Raw genomic sequence first — 26,165 nt, 5'->3', positions numbered from 1 at the left:
ATCCATCTCCAACCCATTACCACTTGCATCTCACTTTGCATCCACATAACCATCTCCACCAGCATACATCCATACACCACCCTCCATTTTATCACCAGCACCTCCATCCACAGTACCATTAAGATCAGTCTACAAGCCAGAGCAGCAACACAACCACCACTAGAGCATTGTGCAGGCTTGAGTTCAAGACCATCGACGGCAGCATCAATTCGACAACAATATTCTCCATACAGACCACTCACCAGTTCACATCCATCTACCATCAGGCCATTCAGTATCTTCCACTTGCTGTTTTGTTTTGGTTTGCATAGTTGGTTTAGAATTCTAGTTTTCTGATTATTTTGGTATGAACTCCAGTAGCTAAGCATATCGATTAGGGACGATTTCGACGTCCGGAACTTGAATTCTAAGTGATATTTAAACGGCCTGTTTTATCGCAATTTGTCTCGTTATTGTTTACTCTCTACTATGCTAATAATGCTTATGAGTTATTTGTGAATCGTTTAAGTTGCAAATTAAATTGGTTTATGAATGATTCTATTGCTAATTCGAAAACTCTTCGACCCGTAATTGTCTAGATGTTCCGAGTACAAGTAGCAATATATGAATATTGATGATGGGATTTTGTTAAGTATTCATATGTAGAGATTGACACTAGTAGATGAGTCGAGCTTATGCATTTGTCACTAGGAATAACCTATCTCATAGAACTTAATGCATTTGTTTAAGTCACACCTAGAGAGCGTGCTTCTAGGAAACTTGGCAAGTAGAATCAGATAGTAGAGCGCTTCCGTGTCCGGTGAATTAAGAGATTCCGGAGTATTTGAGCGTACTAAATATTTTAGGGTTATTAGTAATAAGGTACTTTGCAGAAACATAGCTATATTGATTAGATTCACGTTCCGTGACTGAGAAAGAATCCTTGATCATTCTCATCCACATATTTGCATTAATATTCAAAAATTGAATTGACAACTTTAGCTCAACTCTCCCTTGGGACGAACCTGCTTGTCCGTATACTACTAGTTAGTTTAAAGAGAAGTAAGGAATTTATTATTTGCGAGTCTGACACCTCGTCAAAAGGTCCCAGGATAGCCAAAGGCGCCTGATTGACCGACAAATTTACAAAAGGTCCCAGGAAAGCCAAAGGCGTCTGATTGGCTGACATCTACAAAAAGTCTCAAGAAAGCCAATGGCGCCTGAGTGACTGAAAAATCTACAAAAGGTCTCAGGAAATCCAATGACGCCTGATTGACTGACAAATCTACAAAAGGTCTCGGGAAAGCCAATGACGCCTGATTGATTGACAAATCTACAAAAGATCTCAGGAAAGTCAATGGCGCCTGATTGACTGACAAATCTACAAAAGATCTCAGGAAAGCCAACGACGCCTGATTGACGAACAAATTTACAAAAGATTTCAGAAAAGCCAAAGGCACCTGATTGACTGAAAAATCTACGAAAAAGTCCCAGGAAAGCCAAAGGCGCCTGATTGACTAATAAATCTACAAAAGGTCATCAGAAAGCCAAAGGCACTTATGTGGCAGACAAACCCAAGAAAAGGATGTTGCGGGAGTAGGCGCGTTTCACTAACGCCCATCCCACCCAGCACCCTTCGATAAAAAAAGGGGAGTAGGCGCATTCAATCAACGCCCATCCCACCCAACATCCTTTCAATACAAGAGGAAGAAATAGGCGTGTTTTATTAACGCCCACCCCACACCTTTCAAAAAAAAAAAGAAGAAGAGAAGAGGGGGAGTAGGCGCGTTTTAACGCTCACCCCTACCCAAAAGGAGGGGGGGGGGGGTCCATCAACACTCCACAAACGCCCCACCCCCCATATTCCCTTCAACAAAAGAGAAATAACCACGAATAGTTGTTGCTTCAGGAATCCAAGAATAACAAGAAATACCAATAATTAACCAAGCACCATAATATCCCACAAATAAAAAAAAAAGAAAAGAAAGAGAGAACAACAACAAACCAACACATATTATCCAGGAAACAAAGCTCCAACATAACCAAGGAAAGATAAAGGGAAAGATAATATAAAAAGGAAGCGCCTTCAGCAGATTAAAGCTTAGCCAACTCCTGCCATTTCTTCTCGAGATATGCACGAACCTCTGTATCGGCGGTTTCGGCTCGCAACACCTCGTTTTTGGCCACCCCAACATCAGCAAGAAGCAGGTTCAATACCTCATTTTTACTAGCAGTCGCCTCAGAGCGCCTCTCCAGTTCCTCCTTAAGCTTAGAAATCTGGATGGATAGTCGGTCGCGAGGGTCATTACGACCCTTCACCTTCGCCAATAAATCCTACAGCCACTTTATCGGAAACTGGACGTTTACTGCAGAGCGCATAACAGTCTCCCGTCCACGAATCGTCGTCGCGTCAATAGGCTCATCCCCTACACGCGTGAGTTTCTCGGCGACTTCCAAGAGGTTCTTAGTCATATAACACAAAATGCGAACGTCTAGAAGACCCGCCTTCGCCATATGAATGCCACTATGCTCCACAATATCTCTATAAGTAGAAACGAAAACAGTTGGCACCCAAAATCCATGCACAAGGGTGTGAGTGGCATGATGTACTCCATCCTCAGCGACACTAACCACTAAAGGGAAGCGAAGCGGCGAGTCCTCAGTATCTACTGCTACGGTGGGGCCGGGCGGCATACTGGGGGCAGGAACATCAGGTTGTTTCTCCAAGGGAACAGAAAAACTGCTACCATCCATCCGAACGCGTTTCACAGATCCATCACCACTAGAGACTACGCGCCGCACGCTGTCCGTATCAGGATTAACAGACTCTCTACGCTTCTTACCCATATCCTAGCGCCAACAATGAAATCTTAGCAACCATTCGGACAAAAAACAAAAGAATAAGAGAAGGGGAAGGGGAAGGAACCAACCTCAGGAATTGACGATCCAAAAGGGAGGTCAACCGGCTTTGGACAAGACGCGAAAGAACTAGAGGATGACTCAGAACCACTAGTAGAACCTGAAAAATGAGAGATGAGCACCATTGTAAGAAACAACTTGAATTTATTAAAAAAAATGGTGGAAAGAGAGGAAAGAAGAATAACGAAAACAAAGACACATATTAAATAGGAGGTTACCTGCAGGATCATTAACGGTTAGTGCCACGTGGGAAGAAGACCTACCTAAAACTGACCGGTTGGATCCGGACGAGCTCATCGATTGCAGGACGGCACTAGGAGACACTGGAAGTTCTCCCCTAGCATGGACAATTTCAGCCCGAAGAGGATGGACTGATGACACATGAAGACGCGGAGATACCCAACCAGTCCCCTTGGTAAGATTGACCCCAAGGTCTCTTAACTGGTCTACGAACGAAATAGACGGACCACCACTCACACTCCTAGGAGGTTGTGACGCGCCACCACTCACACTCCTAAGAGGCTGTGACGCGCTTCTTTGATGACCTTGATGAGGTTGTAAGGATGTAATATTAGCAGAAGAACATGGGCGCGGATCAGATAACTTAGATGCCTCCCATCTAGCTTTCTTTAGAAGACTCTTCTCAGTCCAATCACTCTCAGGCATGTTCAGTTGCTCTTCCATCACATAAGAGGGGGCTTTCCATCCCAGGCGATCAGAGCGAGGAGATTTCTGAGAGTAATTCCCTCCACCCATTTATAAAAAAAAAAAGATAAAAGAGGGCGGCGATAAAAAATAGACAAAGGAAAAGCAAGGGAAACAACAAGTACGGCTGCACATGGTTCTGTACGGTTGTTGGCAAAAAACAACCGAAACCGAAATACTCGGTTTTGTAATATTGAAAACCGATGAAACCATTTAGCCTACTCGGTTTCATTCGGTTTTGAATCTTCCGGTTTCGATTTAAAACCCCCCGGTTTCGGTTAACTGAAAAAATTCCGTCAGCTTCACAAAACTGACAGATTATTTTACTAAAGATTATTTATAAATTAACCTAGTCAAATTGATTTTTTTAAAATGCCATATACACAACAGACATAGATAAAACAAAAGCAAAAATTCCAACAACAGATTCAGTAAAGATCATCTCCAGCTGCACTTGCATCTCCAGTTGCACTCCAACTGAACCTGCATTAGGTGGAGGTCGAGGTGGACTCTTATTAAAAGAAATAGGGGCAGTAGGTGTTGAATTAGATCCTCACATTATCAAACTGCAAGTCTGCAAACATGATAAATACATGTCTCAGTTGGTATTTGAAACCATACACTTAAGTTAAACAAGCCAGCCCAAAAGTACATGAAGTAGAATTGCAACAAGCAGTGATATTTGTTTCCAGCAAAAAAATTAGAAGAGGAAGAGTAACTCACTTATCACCAAAGTATAATTGAACTACCACGCAACAAAATTAGAAGAGGAAGAGTGACTCACTTATCACCAAAGTATAATTGAACTACCACTTAAAATTGTGCTACTCATGTCATTGAATAACTGACTAATCAAGCTCTTATCAAAGAAGACTTTTAATTACTAAAACTAGCAATAGTATTAAACCAATTTGGATAAATAATTCATACATATGTATAAAGGAAACATTGCTGAAAAGCTTAACAACATTTAGCTTTTCAAACCACACCAGTGCCACTCCCGTTGATCAAGCAACATACACCATGCAAACTCAACAACAAAGAAACAAAAATACAGAACATAAAACAAATGAAAACAACCAAATGTAACACATCACACCAATCTCACCTTGATGGTATCAGGTCGAGTCCATCCATCCTCGAATGATGATGGTGTTCCTAACAAGCAGTACTTGTCCAGGTTGAAGTCTCAATACCCTAAATTAGAAACACGAAAATTATTGAGATTAACACCCAAAACACGACAGTCAATTCACCACTTAACTTTTTAAGTAACTTTCATTTCTTCCTATTAGTTTCTACCAATAAATCGAATAAAACAATTTTACTACTAAAAATCCAAAGAGAATTTAAGAAATTTACTTAACAATCAGAAAAAATAAACAAAACCCATAATGTAAAATAGAATTTTAAACCAAAACCTGTTCATCGTTCTCTTGTTTTTTCACACTTATGAGTGATTTGAACCAGTAGCATCTGATTTCACCATCGCATCTGGTTCTGTTGCTACAATTGTTGACTCCTTCATACTCCTTCTAAACAAAAACCAAAAAAGAATACCAAATCAAAAACAGATAAAGTTTAATCTAATTCAAAATCTCATTAACAAACCCATGAAAAGATCAAGGCTTGCTACAATTACAGTATTCAAAAAATTAATTTGAAAAAAATAAAACCTTAAAGAGTGTTTGTTTGGTAGGTCAGAAGGAGGAGAAGATGATTGATTTATAGATCCTTTTGAGATCGACTTTGGTGCTGTCTTTTATTCTTTCCTCCATCGTTTATACTTGGGATTTTTAACAAACTGCCACACTTCCAATTTCATGTTTAAGAAACTGCCACCGTTTTTTAAAAAGTTTATTAAATGCCACAACTGTTAGTGTTTCCGTCTGGACCCACCTAATTGGTCAAAAGTTCGCTGACCAGGTCAAGATTCTTACACCTGTCTATATATCGACGGATCAAGATTAGCTTCATGAGATTACTACACGTGTAGTGTTTTAATTTACTATCCTATCCTTCACGGAAATGAAACCAAACCAAGTTTTTTGCTTTCTCATTTTTCATTTCGTTCTCTCCGTGTCTCTCTTTTCCAGCGGAGAAACTTAGGTTAGAGAAAACTAGGGTTCTACAAAGGGATTTGGTTTAGGTTGTGAATCTGAGTAAAGGGTTTCAGCAAAGTTCAAGATGAAGAAGAAGAAGAACGGGAAGAACAACCAGTTGTATGTTTTACTAAAACCCTAACTTCGTTATTCTCGATTTCTGAAGAAACCCATCTCTTTCTTCATCTTCTTTTTGTCTTCTTTTCATTTTGTTACTTAAATCGATGTTGTTGCATCTTAGGGTTTTGAATCGAAGCATGTGTTGATGTTTGGTTTGATTGTTTTCTGATTTTTCATTAGGGTTTGATTGTTTCAGTAAATTTCATAGTGATTCGAAGCATGAGTTCAATTTCTGAAGTTTATTTTAATTAGGGTTTGATTGTTTGATATGTAATGTAAGTAGGTCTTAAATTTTGGAATTTGTATGATTAGGGTTTAAATTGTTGGATTTCGGTGCTTAGAAATTTGTGGGTTTACTGAAGTTTATTTGTTTATTTATGATGCAGTGATGAAACATATTATCCATATAGAGACATCAGCGTCTTGGTTATGGACAATAATATGACTTTGTTCTTCCCTCACATGGATAGAGAAAAATTTGACCTCAAGGAATTTGAGCAAATGTTGCGTGTTAAGTTGCGCCTTTCTGAAAATGAAATTCCTAGTTTATATTGGATGATAGAACCATGTTTGCCTGAGATTATGGATAGGAATGAGGACTTGTTTAAGTTCTTGGAGCATGCAGTACCTGATGATAAAGGATTTATATGTTTACATTTGAAGATATTAAATTCTGAATTCGGTAATGACAATGACTTCATTGAGGCTGCAATGGAACAACCAGTGACAGTAATTGATGAGACTCCAAAGAAGTCCCATAAGAGGATTGCTAAAAAGCCAGTTTCAAAGGAAAAGTTTGTAAGGAGATCACTAGAAAAGACTGTAAGGAGATCACCAAGGTTGCAAGCTCAGTCAAAGTTTGAAAACTCAAATGGAGGAGTATCTAGGAAATTGTTTGTGGATCTGTTAAATGAAATGGAATCTCAGGGTTATTCTTGCGTTAGTCAAGCCAGTGTTGTGGGTTCTAGCAGTGTACCAATTCAAGTGACTGAAAACTTTAACCATGATTATTGGGTTGATGCAGTCAAGAATACTGATGCAGTGAACCAGATTGATGCAGTGAACAACAATGATGCAGGGGTCAGCAGTGATGATGATGAGGAGAATGTGGTGTTAGAGAACACTACTGTGGATGAATGTCACTCCATTGAAGACCCAAATGCTCCACCAATATATGACAGTGATGAAGAGGATGATATTGATTATGAAGATATTGTCAAGACATATAAAGTTGGAGATGGAAGTAGTCATTCAAGCAGCGGTGAAGAAGATGATGAAGAAGGTATTGAAGTATTAAACCTTTGATGTTTATAACTTATTGTCTATTTCCCCTTTCTTTAAATGTACTAACACTTTGATGTTGTTTGTTAATTGCAGTTTCTAATGATGGTGGGAGTAATGATAATAATGATTGTCTTGAAGCAATAAATGATAAAGATGTGAAAGCGAAGTTTGATTACAAGAACTGGAAAGAAGACTTCAATATGCACAGTGATGAAGAAGAAGAACCCTTATTCCCTGTAGAAGAAGAGGTGGCTCCTGTTGATCCTACAAAGATTGAGGTAAAGTATGCTTTTAATAACAAGAAGGCATTTAAGAAACATCTTAGGGGTTACTGTGTAAAAAATAATTATCAGTACACTGTTTACAAGAGTGATAAAACTAGATTAAGAGTCAGATGTAGGTTTAGGGAAGAGTATGGATGTCAATGGTTTGTAAATGCTAGCATAAAAAGGCATGAGACTACTTTCATTTTTAGGAAGGTTAATCTAGAACATACTTGTGTTGGAAATCCAAAGAGTTTTAACAGATCTGCCAATCCTGAGTTTGTAAAAGAAGTGGTACATGAGAAGTTAAAGGAGACAGCTGGGGCCTTAATTCCAAATCCTAGACATATAGCAAGAGACTTTTTTGTTACTCATAACATAGATATACCATATATTTGTGCATGGAAAGCAAGAAATATTCTTTTAGAAGATCTGTTTGGTAATTATGATGACAGCTACAAGGATGTACCCATCTTTTGTGCAATGGTGGCTCATACTAATCCAGGGTCAGTTGCTAAATACAGTTATCGAAAAAAAGGTAACATTATGTTCAGTACATCTTATTTATGCTCTTCCCTTTATTTATTTGTAAGTTATGCTCAGTTAGTTACATAGTTTGGTTACTTAAAGTGAAGATAAGGCATTCATGAGCATGACTATTTCATTTGCTGCACCAATGAGAGGATTTCAGAAAGCAGGAAGACCAGTCATAGGGTTAGATGCATGCCATCTAACTGGAAAGCGTGGTGGTGTTCTAATGGCTACAACAACACTTGAAGGTCAGAATAATCTTGTGCCTTTAGGCATTAAGGTCTGTCAGAGTGAAACTAAGGAGAACTGGACTGGGTTCCTCAAGGATTTGGCTTCAGCAATCAATGCACATCATGCTGGCAGAATTACCTTTATTTCCGATAGGCAGAAAGGCTTGTTGGAAGCTGTTCCTAAGGTTTTCCCTGGTGCAAGAGTTAGATATTGTTTCAGGTATGTGTTTTTTTACAGTAGTTTACATTGTGTATGTGTTTTTCTATTGGTTCAAGAACTTGAAGAAGTACTAACTCTTTTTTTGCATATGCAGGCACTTATACAAGAACTTCAAGAAATACTACAAGGCACCAACCTTGCACAACTCATTGTGGAATGCATGCAAAGCATACAAAGTAAAGCATTTTCAGGTTTGTGCCTCTTTTATTAAAATCCCCTATGTTTCTTGATTGTTAGTTTGTAGGTTATATATAAAATTGTGATTGTTTTGCAATGTAGGAGCACTTTGACAGTATATGCAAAGAAAATGCTGATGCTGGTGAATATCTTAGGAAAGAAGATCCAAGTACTTGGTCTAGGGCCTATTTTGATCCCCTTAGCTGTTGTGAGCATATGAATAACAATTTCTCTGAATCTTTTAATTCCATGGCTTCTAATATGAGAGATAAACCTATAATTCAACTAGGCATGATGTATGGTCAGTTAGTCATGGGTTTGTTATTTAAGAGAAGGGAAGAATCTTCTAAGTGGAATGAAAATGGTTTGGTCCCTGCTGCTGTTAAATTGATAAATAAGATGCTTGACTTGGTTGGAAAGTTTGATACAGAAGGAACTGTGGTTGGACAAGTTTATTTGGTAACTAATGTGATCACCAAGAAAATATTCACAATGAATATTATAGACAAACAATGCACTTGTTTGCAATGGCAGCTAAGGGGATTCCCTTGTCAACATGTTGTATGTGCATTGAAACTGCTGAGGCCAAACTGGAAAGAGTAAGTGGTTTGTATTATTCAATTACTTTTTTTGTATTATTCATTTACTTTTGTTTTTGTAAGTGGTTTGTATTATTTATTGTTCCTTGTACACTGACACACCTTTGTTTTATTGATTGAACAGTTATTGTGCTCCTTACTATTCTGTGGAGTATTATAGGACCACATATGCAAATGCTGTCACACCCTTAGAAGACATAACTGAATGGTTATGGGAAGATAAGGTAGATTTATAAACTTTATTGAAAGTGGTGCATTTACTTTTCAAGATATTGGTTATTTATTTTTCTCTTTTCCCTATTTAAGAATCAAACCCTTTAGGGTTTCATTACTTTAACTTTCTCATTTGTTTTCTCTTCTTATGGCAGGAAACCATGAACGTCAACGTAAACCCTCCTCCTTATCAGAGAAAAACTGGAAGACCAGCAAAGAAGAGGAAGAGAAGTTATGTTGAACCTGAAACTGTGGTGAAGAAAGGAAGTGTGGAAAATGTGGATCTATTGCTGGCCACAACAAGAGAACCTGTGCTGGTGGTGATGTTGGTAAAAACCAAACTGGATTCAAGCCAAGCACTGAGTATGATGCTGCAAACTGCACCTTCACACAGAGAGATCAGTCTGAAAGTAGCACTGCAAGGGGTAAAGCCAAGGTGAACAGATCCATAAGTACATCATTTTTTGTTGGTGAGTCATCTGCAGGACCTAGCACTCAAGGAAGACCAGTAGCAAGACCTAACACTCATGGATCTACACAAGATAATCAAAATTTCATTCAGAATTTTGCTGGTATTGGATCTGTCAGTCAACATCTTTCTGTCACAAAGGGAAAGAAAACCAAGGCTAAGAAGACTAGGAAGTAGAAGTGTGTGTGCTTTATTGTTTGTTTTAGATATGTTGTGGACAAGTATCTAATTGATGGTTAGTTTTTTTGGTTGCTTTAGACACTGATTCTTGTATGGACATGTATATGTACCAGAAATCAGTTTTATTTTGATGGGATAATCTTGCTTTATGAATGAAAATGATATTAGTTAGAACTAATTTTTAGATTACATGTTAATTGTCTTTTCAAGTTAATTTTTACATATTCTCAGATGCATTTCTGATTTGCATTGTTCTTTGTAGCATTCTTGTTTATGCAGTGACTAACTCGTTCCAGGTTAACTCGTTTTCTTCACTGCACCGAGTCGCGAGTTAACTCTTTGCTCAATCACTGGCTAACTCGTTCCAGTTACTAATTCAGGGGATTTAATGTCATTTTACGCTGCTGATTTAATGCCACATATGCACTAACGGATACTAACGCCAGTTAACTGTTTTCTCAAAAAAACGTGACGGAAAAAGTCAAGAGTGTGGCATTTAATAAACTTTGAAAAAAACGGTGGCATTTTCTTAAACATGAAATAGGAAGTGTGGCACTTTATTAAAATCCCCTTTATACTTTTAGAGTTCGGATGAGTTCAGAGAGAGATAGAGATATGAATGGAGGTGCAAATGAGAAGAGAAAACGATGCGAGGCCATAAGTAAGAATAGTTTTAGGGTTAAATTATGTTAAGGATCTACGGCTAGTATCTGTTTTAATCCTACGACCAATACTAGTCGGTTAACCGATGGGATTTCGGTTCGGTTTTAGGGAGAAACCATAACTGAAACCGAATCTTTCGGTTATCTGAAACTGACAACTGAAACCTAAACCATTGGATTCGGTTTCATTTCAGTTCGGTTAATAATGCATCGGTTTCGGTTCGGTTCATGATTGTGGTTCGGTTTTGTGCAGCCCTAACAACAAGTACCTGTGTTATCAGGGGACTGGCGGGCGGTTTCACCTCTATCTGTGGAGGCTTACGATCAGAAAACAACTTCGACCCCTTCTTTGGCCTTATGGGCTCATGACCCTCGGGAGGATCCCAAGAAGTCACTAAAGGTTCCAAAGAGAGACTTTTGGTGGCTGGAACAAGGCGGTGCATAACAACTACAGTATCATCAAGTTTAATCCGACCGGATGCATGAAGTACTCGAAGGTATTGAACAGATAGGTCACGCGGGGGAGATGACTCACGTAAAAGGAAATTTAGATCCCGACGATGCATGAAATCATGATACTCATGAGATCCTTCAGTAACGGCCAAAGGGCGCCCGGGAACGGGCTGTCTAAACAAAAAATTGATACCTCGATCAGACAAACGCGTCGGCCCCTTGAAAACGAAGCGATCGTAACTGGTGATGACATCCCCAACATCAGAACTGCTCCAGGAAGGAAACCTACGAGGAATTCCTTGGTCAAATCCAACTTGCCGAGCCGCACGCTCAGGGTTATAAGACATGGCGATGAACTTGCCAGCATAAATACCAGGGAGATGACCAGGAAACATATCCATTACTGAATCAAAATCTTCCTCTGCTAAAAGTTTTGATGAATCCAAAACTTCGTATCAAAAAGCGCAGTGAAGTCATAATGCATCAGACCTGATCAATTGTGTTGATAACGAAACGGTTCAAAATCTTTAGTTATGTCCAGGTGCTTGGCAAGGTCGCCTTTAAGAACCTTCCCTTTCTGATACCAAAGAGCCATCCGAGAATAACCATAAGCGACTGGAACTTTCTTGATCGAGCCATCGTCTTGTCTGATGTCTTCTTCATGAAGAATTGCTAACGTGTTAGGATCGGGCGCGTAAAGGGGTACGTGTTCCCAGGTCCATGCGTGCATGAAGGAGGCTGGGATGTAAGTCTCAATTTTATGAGACGAACCCACCATCTGAAGGTCGTGGAAGAACAAATCTAAAGGACGATACAAGTCGCCTAAAAAGATAGGAGCGAGCGGGAAAGAAACACCACGATATAGCAACACCGCCATCGGCACAAGTTCGTTTTTGATGGTATCTTGGGGACTATACTCGAATATTTCGTGACAAAGCAAAAACAAGATAAAAACAGCTAACTCCGCACGAGGATTCTTCTCCTTTCGTTTGAGGGAAAGAACTTTCTCATCCACTAATCGCGGAGCCCAATACTTGATCCAAAGAGGGAAGGAAGCGCGTCAGTGGGTCTTAGTAACCCATTCAGGACCGACCTTTTCCGGAGTTGGCAAGCCATGAATCGCTTCGTAAGCACGGATAGAGCTGATAAGCAGTCGCAAACCTGTTGGACGCGCCGAAGGAGATTTTTCTTCCTCAACCCATTTGGCCTTCCCTTTCTGGCGGATTTTGGCGCCTCTTTCTTCCCCGCGCCAACAATCTTCTTGTCTTCAACTTGTTCTGGTGGCGTCTGGTCTTTCCTCACTAACTCAATCCGAGAAGCGTCCTTACAGTCTAACAGATAAGTCCACATTTCTTTATCCTCGTCATCTAACGCGCCATAAATAACTGCCTCGTCATATGAATGACTACCGTGGATGGGAAACCCTGTAAGAGCGACTACATCTTCTAGGACTATTTTGCTTCTCCCCGCTGTAACAAGAGTATGGACAGGAGGTTCCCAGCGACAAAAATCCATGTTATGTCGCGCCTACATCTGTTTACCTCTCGCTTGAGGGATGAATTTATAGCCTCGTAAATGCCTTCTTGGTAGAGGATAGCCACGTGACCGGGATTGGAACGTATATAGGATGACAAGTGCAACCATATCTGATGGGTTTTTGATGTGGAACGGAATTCGATATCCGGGAGATCGTAGTCGCCGCGATGCACGGCCATTCGCGGCACTGTTTTGAACGCGAAAGCATCCATGGTCTCCGATTCGGGTTGCATGAGCCATCCAGGGGTAGGTGGATAAGGTTGAACATAAGGGTTTAAAGGACGAGAAACAAGCACATCGTCGAGAGGAAAAACGCGCTTACCTCCACGGAACTCCCTTAGCCTCGCGCTTTAGATTAGAACCACTGGTAAACTCCGCGATAGAATAAGATCGACCGTCCGCTGGAGGAACTAAGACAATTTCGTATTGATCTGCGCCTTCGGATTCCTCAGAAGCCACGCTCATTACTTCCCCAGACTCGCTGGATTCCTCAGAACTATCGTTAGTAGTACTACTAGACATGGCGCGTGCAGGGGTGTCTGATTTAAAGGAAAAAGAGAAACTACAGAAGGAAAAGATGAGAGAAGAACGAACCGATGAACTTATATAGGAGTCCCTTGGCTCGAATGAAACGGTTGCAAAGTGGGGAACAGTAACCGGCAGAAACTGAAAAGGTGAACCTCCAACATTCGAACGTGGCGGGTACATAATCCGCACGATGGGAAAACCAAGCGTCATCTGAGCTCGTGGAGTCGATAGAAAGGCAGAATCCTCATCCATAACGCCTCAAGTGGAAAAAGGAGGAAAAGGAGATCAAAGAGAAATTCGGTAACTACCGGTTTATTTTGCAATCAACTCAGTAGTCAGGAACTAATGTTGATACATGAAAAATAATATCACTTAATGGGTTTGGGGTGTCTCCAAAGGGGTGACCGAGTCAAGTAGAAAACATGGGCCTTGGGGACTAATCCCAAGTCCAACAAGAAAGTGTCCATTAAAAGGAAAACACAAGGACAAAATTAGTGAATAAGAAGGATGTTATGTCAATGAATGACATTAGGAGTAATTAAGAAAGGATATGACATGTGTCAAGATGTCATAATAAAAGAGGTTTTTGGGAAAACCTATATAGGAAAGGACAAGGTACAGTGGAAAAAAAAACTCTCTCACTCTTACTATTCTTGGTGTAGCTAGGAAGGGTAGAACCTAAATCCGAAATCACCCCTCAACAGCGTGAATCAGTGAAAAATAAGAAAGTTGCAGCTTTGGCCAAGGAACACGCTTTGTTGTAAAAGCTATACCGTATTTCAGCCAATATGATGATTTTCTTTTGATAAAGACCTGCTGATGAGTGTATAGATGAAGAAGCGCTGGTATTTACAGGAGATTTAATCCTCTTGCTCATCATGTAATCCCTGATATTTACTACAGTATAGTAGGCATTATGTAACGCAATCGTTTATTACTAACGTAAGTTTTATTTTTGTGCCCTACATTATTTGGCTCGTCATTTAAATTTTTTCAGGTCCTTTATGTCCTTGGTTCAGTTAGTACAATATGTAGTTATTAAGTATTGAATTCTTAGTGTCATAGGCGACTTCTTCCTTGAAGCTTATGATGATTCTTTTTTATATTTAACAAGATGAATTCGTTTCTTTTGACACCCTAGGATATGATAATTCTGCATATTTTAAGACACATGATATCAGTTCGCCTATAATTTTCTTGTGGTGCCAGCATGGAGAAAATAAAGTTTCTCAAATACAAACTCTTGTGCTTTGAATTTACGTCTGGCCTACGGACTAACTTCGAGTAGTATTTTTGGAGTAGGAGAAGTGCCAAACATTTTTGAATTAGCTGTTACCCTTGGTTCTTCCCACGACTCCTTCCCTACTATCTACCTTGGTTTTCCTTTGAGAGAAAAGACCCTCTCAGTTGCCAAATGTGAAAAAGTTACCGAAAAATGCAGGTCTAGGCTGGCTACTTGGAAGAGAGGGTTATTGGAAAGAGCTGGAAAACTTACTCTCATAAAGAGTGTTCCCTTGAGTCTACTGTTATACTGCTTATCGCTCTTTATGGATCCACAATTTATTATCAAGAAGATTGAAAAATCATTTGCAATTTCTCGTGGCATAATTGCGACAATACTAAGAGAATACATTTGGTGTGATTGAACATAATGTATGAGCCACTAAAACATGGTGGTTTGGGCATCCGCAAGATGAAGTTGATAAATAAACCCCTTATTACTAAATGGTGGTGGCGCTTAGGTTGCGAGATAAACTCACTTTTAACCAAGATTATCAAAGAGAAATATGGCTTAGCTGACTTGGAATGGAGAACTAAAGAACCAAAGCAAATCCATGGAGTAAGTCTTTGGCGCAACATCAACTCAATAGCTCATGAATTTTTTGATATATTTTCAGGATGGGCAATGGTCCGATCGTGCGTCTATGGGAGGATATGGCACATAATATGTATGTTCTATCCAACAATAAAAAAAACTTCTCTACATCAATCTCACTCTCCTCACTCCTCTGGGATGAACTAGGACTTGGGAATAATACGAAGACGTTTGTATAACTTGGAAATTCAAGAACTTTTCATCTTACTTTCTTGCCTTACTACATCTCCTTTAATAATGCTGACGACGATCAAATGATTTGGCTTGGAGACAAATCGATCGGGTTTGTATATCTGTTAAAGCAGCATACTCAAACATTGCCACTATGCAGCAAGTTAACTACTTCCTCAACAGCAAAATTTGGTCTAAAGCTTGGCCTCATAAGGTAGGTTTTTTATTTTGGCACGCTTAACAAGCTCTCAACGCTGGACAATCTTCTCAAGAAGAACTATACTGCTACCTAAACATTCGGTAATCCTTAGTATTGTTGAATATTCTGATCAAATATTCAAATTATAGATTAAATATATTCTTAGTGAATAAAGATTTACAAGAGATGTGTGTACATATTTCATCATCAAACACGTGTATACAGGAAGACACGTGGAAACATACGGACAAAGTCATCAAAACATGATGACACACGCCCACAGCCAAGAAGCCCGTCCCGTCGACGTCGGATCTTTGCCCGAACAAATCTAAGGGCAGAAGTTAAAAGATGTATCGAAAACACGATGTACTGCGGAGCACCAAATAACTCCCCAAGAGTTACTTTATCCCATCCCCAAAAGAAGCTAAGATCAACGGTGAAGAGAAGGTTAACTGACATGGATGTGACAGGGGCAGAAGACACTTGTCTAACACGAGCATGCGTCTCAACTACCCGCATTAAACACTCTGAGCAGTATACGTGTCGATCAACCCGTGGAACGAACGAGGATGACTCTGCGTGATCAGGTAATGAGCGAAGATCTCCGCGTGATGGACACAAAACACAAGAAGATAAGGTTCCAACGGCCCTCAGAAATAGGTCCCACACTCTAACCCTATAAATACCCCCTCTCCACCAAGAGTGAGGGGATCGGAAAAACGATGGAGAGAAGGAGAGAGAGAAGGATTGTGAGTGTAAGTTTATCCTTTACAATACACAGACCTATGTAAATTCTAAAGTCATTCGACTATCTCTGTAATCATCAAGTACATAGTGAAACAACAACCCCGTGGATGTAGGCCTTAGTGCTGAACCACGTAAATCCCAGTCTTATTTACATATCAGCACTTTATATTCATCTAACGCTCCATTAGTTTTACTTTTATACTTCGTTTTCTTTATCTTCCCCTGCGTAAACGTCTCTCGCGATATTATTAGATGAGGCTATGATAAACCCGAAGGTTTTGAGCCAAGGAATCAATGCAATTGTATCATCAGTGCGAGTATGTACCTAGAGTGCGAACATTGTTTGTGAACATATAGATGCCTTCGTGATTTACGTGTTCACAATTTGGCGCTAGAAACAGGGACTTTGTCCCGGTAAAAGATTTATCTTATCCTGTGATTTCATCTTAAACTAGCATATGATTGCTCTTCTTCATTAGCTCTGACAGTATTTATTTTACCATATTCAAAAAAACGCACCCGTTATCTTCGTTAGCTCCGGCAGTATCTTCGTTTATTGGTTAAAAGATTTACTACCTAGATCCATGAATTTACATTTTTTTTAGATCTCGTACGGACATGTCTTCCCGGTGGGTTTTCGTAAATTTTCAAAGGATCTACAGGCATTTTTAAAAAGAAAGGGATATTCTCGCGTTTCCACGTACTTTCAATGAATCCACACTTTTAGTAAGACTTTAGCCCGTGTATTTTAACTCGTGTTTTAATCGAATGAGCCCTAAGAGTTCTCTATGTGGCCATTGGGCAGTTTTTCCCTGTCTTGGAGTAAGGTATTTCACAAACTAACCCGATCCGCACGGACATTTCTGTTTCTCGCTGTTTAAAATTCCCTTGTGCAGAAAGAAAGCGACAAAAGGACCCACTATTTGTCGATGCCCGAAGAAAGGAAGGAACGAAGGGATGAACGACGAAAAGACGATCGAAAATTCGAAGATCAAGTTTACATGAAGCTCAATGCTAGTTATGCCCGGATCCTGCGAGAGATCAAAGGAAGGGAAAATTTGGAGTGGCCATGGTCTAAGGGAAAACATCCCCTAGATCCGAGAAGTCAAAAGATTACTGTGAATATCATTGCTTCAACGGGCACCAGACCGAGAAATGTAAAAACCTCAAAATAATGATCCAAAAATTGATTGATGCTGGCGAACTCAAGCAATACATACGAAAGGAGGTCACCGAGGACAGATCCAAACGAACAAAGCAAGTCCAACTTCCGAAGGGGAACCGCACAATCAATACCATCTCGTGTTCTGAAGCCGTGGGGCCCTCACTTACAGCACAAATAGGAAAGAGGCTACGAAAACAGTTCGAGGACCACTGCGAATTGTATAAGATTGATGGTGTATAAGTGGACGAGCACGAAGAGTGGATGGACTCACCTATTATCTTCGACGCTGAAGATATCGAAGAAGACATGGAAGACCATAACGACCCCCTGGTCCTGACACTACCAGTGGCTGGATGTAACCTCAAAAAGATCCTCATAGACGGGGGAAGCTCAGTAAACGTTCTATTCTACGACGCATTCAAACGAATGAAACTCCATGAAGAACAGCTGATGACCTCTTATTACACCATCTACGGATTCAATGGGGCACCCACGAAGCCATTGGGAGACATCGTGTTGCAAGTTAACGCCGGAGCCATGAAAGTAGAAACACGATTCAGCGTGGTTGACGCCCCATGGATTGGTAGTACCTTAGAAGTCTACGTTGATGACATGCTCGTCAAAAGTAAGCTGCGCAAAGATCACTATCCGAATCTGAGAGATATATTCGAAGCAATGAGGAAACATCACATGAAAGTAAACCCAGAGAAATGCACCTTCGGTGTCACTTCAGGGAAATTCCTCGGATATCTGGTAACAAAAAGGGGCATTGAGGTAGACCCAACGAAGATTCAAGCCATAATAGAAATGTCGTCCCCGAAGAATTTAAAAGAAGTGCAGAAGCTCAATGGGTGCATAGCAGCCTTGGGCAGATTTATTGCCCGATCCTCGGACAAATGCAAACATTTTTTCAATATTCTCAAAAAAGGGAGCAAGTTTGAATGAACCGTAGAATGCGAAGAGGCCTTCCAGAAAATCAAAGAACACCTCGCTTCAATTTCAATCCTGCAGAAGCCTGATCCTGATGAGGTTTTGGAATTGTACATAGCAGCGACGGAAGACGCAGTTAGCGCAGTTTTGGTCAAAACCAATACGAAGATAGAACATCCTATCTACTATGTCAGTAAGACCCTCAATTCGGCAGAAAGGAACTACACGAAGATCGAACAACTTATCCTAGCATTGGTATGGGCTACTCAAAAGCTGAGAACCTACTTCCTAACTCACTTCATCCGGGTCCCATGCAAAGCACCACTGGAAGCAGTCCTTAAAAGCGCAGGAAAAGTGGGAAGAATAGCCAAGTGGAACACCCACCTGGATCAATTCAACATCATCCATGAAATTCAACATTCCCGAAAATCCCAAGTTTTGGCGGATTTCTTAGCAGACCCCCCCTGGAAAACGACGAGGAGATTGAGGGAATACCAGAAGCCGAGGAAGAAAGCAAGGATCCAATGGATATCCTCGAACCAGCGAGTCAAAGACAATGGGAAGTCTTCGTCGATGGTTCCAAAAATAAGGAAGGAGCAGGAATAGGCATCGTCATCACCACCCCAACCGGAGAAAGGATCGTACAGGCACTCAGGTTAGAATTCAAAGAGCATACTAACAACATCGTCGAATACGAGGCAGTCGTACATGCCCTCCGTTTAATAATAGAATGGGGGTAACCGATGTAAGACTGACAAGTGATTCGCAGCTTGTCATACGGCAAATAGGGCTCGAGTACAATGTGTACGACGACACCCTCTCAGCTTACATGGCCTTGGTCCAAACATTGGCATCACAAATTCCAACATCAAGTTCCGGCACTTATGCAGAAGGGATCTCAGGCACGCGGATGCCCTAGCATATATATCATCCATGCTGAAGGACAAAAGCGTCGAAGCTATTAAATAACAAGGGTATACGAGCCTTCGATTGCATCACAATTCTCCTTCGCTACCAATCAAGATACAGTGGAAGAAAATATCGAAGACCAGGTAGGAGAAGACATCCATAACGATTTTGACGAAGAAGAATCCTGTCAAGAGCAAATCAAGACGAAGATTTCAGCAACGAAGATGATTGGAGAAGGTGATCCATGCGTTTCTCCAAGAAGGAACTTACCCGCGGATCATAAACAAGCCAGGAAAATACTCTCCAAAGCAGGAAGATATGACCTTCGGGATGGAATCCTGTACAAGAAATCCTTCCTCGGACCGTTACTACCTGCTTGTCCAGGAAAGAGGGGCATCGAATTCTAAACGACATCCATTATGGTGACGCAGGGAATCATAGCGGCATGAGATCACTAGCCGACAAAGCAAAAATGCAAGGATATTACTGGCCCACAATGATACAGGATGCCGCAAGAATGTCCCGACGATGTGAAGAATGTCAGCGTTTCGCCAAAAAGATACACGCGCCAGCAACAACGTTAAATTCTGTAGTAGCCCGTGGCCATTTGCAAAATGGGGCATAGATATCGTCGGGCCTTTCATCGAAGGATCAGGGAAAAGACGATTTTTGATAGTAGCCACGGACTACTTCAGTAAATGGGTGGAAGCTAAAGCCTTAGCCAGGATCAGAGACGTGGATGTGTTTACTTTCATATTCCAAAACATCATTTGCAGGTTCGGCATACCAGCAGAAATCGTGTCCGATAATGGTAAGCAGTACAAAAAATATAGACATGCTCTTCGATACTTTCAAAATAAGGAAGAACAAATCCACCCCCATATACCCTCAAAGCAACGGACAAGCGGAAGCCACTAACAAGACCCTCGCCCTTATCCTCAAAAACAATTAGACGAACATAAGGGGCGATGGTGTGAACAGTTGCACAATGTGTTATGGGCATACAGGACAACACGAAGATCTGCCACTGGGGAATCCCCGTTTCTCCTCACTTATGGAGCTGAAGCAGTCATCCCAACAGAGATCCTCATGCCAACCACAAAGACCGAAGCATGGGAGAAAAATCTCACAACAGACATGATGTTGGAGATTGGACGACCTGGAAGGAAGAAGGGAAGCAGCATTGCAGAAGATGGAAAATTATCAACGAAGACTAGCAAGGGAGTACAACAAAAAGGTAAAACTTCGAAATTTTGTAGAGGGGCAGTATGTGCTAAGAACAATCCCACAGTATCAACGAGAAAAAAATGGGGAAAGCTAGCACCTACGTGGGGAGGACCTTTTATAATACACGACATTGCGGGAAACGGTTCCTACCATCTTCGCAATCTGAAAGGCGAGGTTCTCCGACATCCTTGGAATGCTAAGTGGCTCAAACCGTACTACCCATAGGCAACGCAGCTTTGCATCTGCGTGAAGAATCCAGAAGAAGAAGGCAGCGTAACCGCTCTACATGTTTCTATCTCTGGACGAGGAGTAGCAGCCTCAACCTATCAATCAAACAAGCTTTCTGAAATTCAGTAAACAAAACTAATCAACAAATTGGGGAAAGTAGTTAACTACAATCTCTCAGGGCTCCCCATCAGTGTCCATAAGTGTAAGACCGGGGAAGGCACCCAGCAGAAAGAGATACCCAACCAATCTTAAGGCAACGGGTCGACGGAATGGGTGTATGTAAATATTTTAACCCCATATCCTAGAACGTTGCCTCGACCCCCACCGTCTGGGAATCCTCTGGCCAAGGGTTCGCCAGCGGGGTGACAGGTCTCAAGACGATCACGAAGGTACCTCCCTTCGGTATCGCACCCAAACACTTAAAACACTCTTCTTTTGTTTTTTTCCTCACAATGCTTAAAATAAACAACAAACTGATATTGCAGGTATATCAAAAGAATGATCCATTTCATAAAGGTTGGTTACAAAAAGCGGCAAGGCCAATAAGGAAAACACATCAAAAATATTCTTTTTACAAATACATCTAACGGAAGGCTAATGATGCCGCGGTCTCTACTTAGATGATGCCCCCATCAGCAGGGTTGTTCCGAAGAGTTGAAGGGACGCTCCCACCAGATGAGGGTCCCGAGGAGCCAGGCAAGGAGGAAGGTACAGACGACGCGGATAGCTCTTCACGAGGCCATGCTCGGTCTTAAGGCCAAGCTCAATCTTCTCCAGCATCTTGTTTGTCTCCTCAGCCAATTGACACCGAGCCTTATGCATAATAACTGTCGTCCGCTGGTGGGCTTGAGATAACAACGAAGATAGACGATTCACTTCTTTAGAAGCAGCACCAACGGCCTCCTCGCGGGATGCCGCCAAACTCTTAAAATGATTAGTCTGTTCTTCCTGCTGCGCTAAGGAAGATTGAGCCTTTTCAAATTTTTCATTTGCAACGCGGAGTTGTCCCTCGAGCTCTGAAAAAGACAACACAAGGGAGTTAGCACAGAAAAGACACAATCACACTCGACGAAATAGGTTATACCTTCGACACAAGCCGAAGCCTCTTCATACTCATTAACAACCGCATCTCGCGCTTCATCAAGATAGTCATATTCCTCGGATAATTTCTTATAATCTAGTTGAAGGTTGGTGAGAGTAAATTGACTGGCATCTAATTCTACCTGCTTCATCGAATCCATGTGACGAAGGTGGTTGACTTCGTTGTTTATCTCTGTTACCCCTTTGCTAAGTCTGTACATACATACTTCAAGATTCCTCTCAGACTCAGCCTGGCGGGCTATTTCAGCGCGAGACGCAGCAAGGGCTTTGCTGAGAGCCCCAACTTCGGCTCTGGCATCGTCCCTTTCTCTAGTAAGGCACATCATACTCTCCTTAATTCCCGGAAAAGGAAGGGAGCGAGCCTTTTGTAATTCCTCTTCCAGAAGATGTATTCTAGACTCCAACAACGAAGTACGCTCACGGGATTCCCGCAGATTCTCACGTGTCCACAGCAGCGTACCATTGAACAAAGTACGGTCATGATTATACAGATTCTGCATATCAACCATCTGAACATGCCTTGCGCGCCATCCCTCAGCTCGAGCGTCCCACTTTTTGGCTTCGCTCTTAATTTTTTCGACCAACTCTTTGATACGAGATTTTTGCCGGGCCCTTTCGTTTCGAAGCCATATCAGCTCGGGGACGCCACCCACTGAAGATAGGGTGGGGAGGCTCAGACAGAACAACTAAGTAGTAGAGAGGAATTACGAGGGATAAAAGATGAAGAACCAAACCTGTGAAAGCTGAAACTTGGCCGCGAGTTTGCTCTAACTCAGCACGAACGGCGGCAAGCTCTGAACGAAGACCAGCCTCCGCTTCACCCAACCTTTCTTTCTCTTTAAGGCTTTTCTTCAGTTCTTCTATCTCCACCTCAGCCGCAGATAATGCCTTTTCTCTGTGACGAAGCTTAGCCTCCAGCTTCAAAGATTTCGCTTTAAAGAATTGATACAACACATGGTTACAATGCTCACTCCTCATCATCTACATCAAACGGCAAACATTATTACACCGAAGGATTCAATTGTCACGAAGAGATATGTACGAGGACTTACCTCCAAGACACGCTGCTGGGGAAAACCATATTGGTACCCATCGGCTATGGCCATCATGTCAGCAACAGAAGAGGGAGGGTCCGATACGAGGGTAGCCTCTGGAACACTCAAGCTTTTCCCCCATCTCAGCAACACGCGCCTTGGGATAGTTCCATCATCCGACGGGTATAAGCATCGGAATCTTTCTCACCAGCAACCACCGGGGCAGGGTGAGGAACAAACACAGACTCTTTTTCTTGAGCCAATCCATTATGGCATCCTCACCCTCAAACATCAGCGAATGAGGGAAATCCTCGGACGGCAAGTCAACCACAGACTTCCCCTTCTGACATTGCCCCATCGGCACAAGTTTCGGCATCACCACGCGCATTATGATCATCCGCGCCCTCATTCTGAACAGCAGCATCTTCCTTACCAGAACCCCCGAGCACATCCCAATCATCATTGGGGGAAAGCAAGAAAAGTCTTCGGGAAAATCGAGGGCATCGTCAAAGAGTTCCCCGCGGAATATATCCTGTCAAAGAGAACTCTTGAGAAATGGTGGGGAGAGTTTCCGCAGCCTCACCAGCAGGAGCAGACATGTCCGCGATAACACTTCGTCAGCCACCGCGGTTATTCCTCCCTACAACACCATCACACCCCCGCACAACCTCTTCCTCGACATCAGGAGGGGAAGTATCAGTGCGTTCTTCCCCATCAGAATTTCTCATCCTCGGCAAACTCTTCGTTCACCGGACTGGTAACTTCTTCATGAACCTCAGCCTCACCCGTTACAATGGTAGAAGACTGCTTGGGCCCAATCTTTTTCTTTCGACACCTGCAAACCGTTCCACAAAAAGAGTTATTTCTTCTATACAAGTTTGATTTTCAAAAAAGGAGGGGCGCGGCCAGAATCTACAATAACCATACCTTGGCAGTAGTGGCACTCTTCGATGGAAGTATAGCACCAGAACCTTCCTCCTCGTCTCCTTCAACGACGTCGAGAGCATAAGGAAAGTTCATGCCTTCGAAATTTAAACGCCAAGGACAGAAATCTCCATAACGAGCAGGAGGAGATTCACGAGGCCTGCTGCTCTCAGAAGGACGCCAACCGCGCGGACCGGGAATCCAACCATACGCCCAAGGACCAACAATTTCAATAACAGTGGCGTGCCACTCATAATCATGGTCACGCTTGATCCTTTCGCGCGCGGGAAAAAGTTTCCGCTGACTCGACCCCTCGGTGCCTGGAACATATTTCAGTTTGGCATCGCTCACCTCACTTAACAGACGAATTTCGCCCCGAGGAGCAGCGAGGTTCCGAAGGCTAACACTCCACGGTTTACGGTTCCTACTATTGACATAATCCCCAAAGGAGTTGTTGAAGTTTTCAGGAGTATACCATTCCCTCTCAGCGGGATTTGGAACGTAACATGTCATCGTCGTCTCCCCCTTACTCCGCAGATAACATTCCCTCAGTGCACGGAGATAATTCCCCGATAATTGCGACACGGAACGACTGTGAGTATTGGTGGAAGAGCCTTCACGACCAGACACATCGTAATAAAAGGAATCACCAGACTTGTACAACGGCAGCATAAGACCCGCCTCGAAGGCTCCAACCGTAGTCAACAGGTGAAACTCATCAAACTGATACTTCGAGATGAGCTCGTAAGTAATATCATCCTCAGGGGCATAGAAACGAACCTCGAAGGCTTGAAGCTCATGCTTTTCCTTGAAAACTTCAAGGTCAATGTGCTTGAACGTGACTTTCTTCTTGCTGACCGAAACGCTGCGTATCACCGGGGCAGCATCATCCTCTTCCGCGGGATCGGACGAACCAACAAAAGCTTCGGAAGCTTTCTTTTCAAAGGAGGATTCTTAGACGATTCAGTTCGGCACACCACCTTTGGAGTTCTTCCCTTTGAAAGAAAGTACTGGAGGCGGCGGCAGAGGGTGCTGCACGGGCACTAGAACGAAGAGGAGGAATATCGAAGGCGCCACCACGAGGAGGTGTCTGCGTACACCTAGAGTCATCACGAGGACGAGAAGAACACGACAGCATATCGAGACCCGGAAGGACTCTTCGATGGATCCCCTTTCCTAGGAGGAGAGGCCTTCGTCCCAGAAGAAGACGAAACTTTACTACCGCGGGGATCCATTTGAGACAATCTAGAGAGATCTCCCCCAGGTGGATATGTATCAGACTCTCTACGAGGAGGGGATCTCGGTAGACTGGATGCCGGAGTTGGATAAGGAAGCCGCGGACGGTCAGACATGGCTGCGAAGACGTACAACATAAACAAGTTAGAACCAAACACGAGGACATCACCAAAGATCAAAAAACCACAAAATTAGCAGTTCATCTCAATATAGCCCAGAAACCCTAAAACTAGCATACATGCTTGAATTCCCCAAAACCCTAAAACCTTAAACTTAAAAATCCAATCAAAACAAAACAATGGCCTCCTCGACTTGAGAAGAAGAACAGGGGCAAACTAGCATACATGTATCAAAAGATGTTCTTCATCACAAACAAGGGACGACAGCAGCAGAAAATTTACAATCAACACAAAACTTAAAACAACAGAAACGAAGAAAAGAAACCTTACCACCACAAACAAAATCCCGAAAGAAGACAACAAACCAGAAACAAAGAAGAAACGAGCGTGATTAATGCTAGGGCAGAGAGAATTTAATGGTTGAAGAACAAAGAATGAAGACTGACAGGGAGAATGAAATTAATTTTGTGGAAGTTGAAAAATTAATTTTTCTCCTCTCCTTAATATACTCGAAAGAAAGAGAAGGAAGTTAAAGGAGGAATGGGAAACGTGCCCATTAAATGAGCAGTTAATGCACAAAGAAACATGCCCAAGTATCTAGGAGAAGTTATTAGGAGAGAGGAAGAATATGTAACGTCTGTTTTCTTCAATGCTCCCACTAAACACTCAAGCCCGAAGAAAAGGGGAAAATTGTGTGTACATATTTCATCATCAAACACGTGTATACAGGAAGACACGTGGAGAGCATGCGGACAAAGTCATCAAAACATGATGACACACGCCCACAGCCAAGAAGCCCATCCCGTCGACGTCGGATCTTTGCCCGAACAAATCTAAGGGCAGAAGTTAAAAGATGTATCGAAAACACGATGTACTGCGGAGCACCAAATAACTCCCGAAGAGTTACTTTATCTCATCCCCAAAAGAAGCTAAGATCAACGGTGAAGAGAAGGTTAACTGACATGGATGTGACAGGGCAGAAGACACTTGTCTGACACGAGCATGCGTCTCAACTACCCGCATTAAACACTCTGAGCAGTATACGTGTCGATCAACCCGTGGAACGAACGAGGATGACTCTGCGTGATCAGTAATGAGCGAAGATCTCCGCGTGATGGACACAAACACA

Source organism: Papaver somniferum, chromosome 4 (genome assembly GCF_003573695.1).
Source record: "Papaver somniferum cultivar HN1 chromosome 4, ASM357369v1, whole genome shotgun sequence".
NCBI classification, from domain to species: Eukaryota; Viridiplantae; Streptophyta; class Magnoliopsida; order Ranunculales; family Papaveraceae; genus Papaver; species Papaver somniferum.
The sequence above is the reverse complement of the archived record's forward strand: the minus strand, read 5'-3'. Positions refer to the sequence as shown.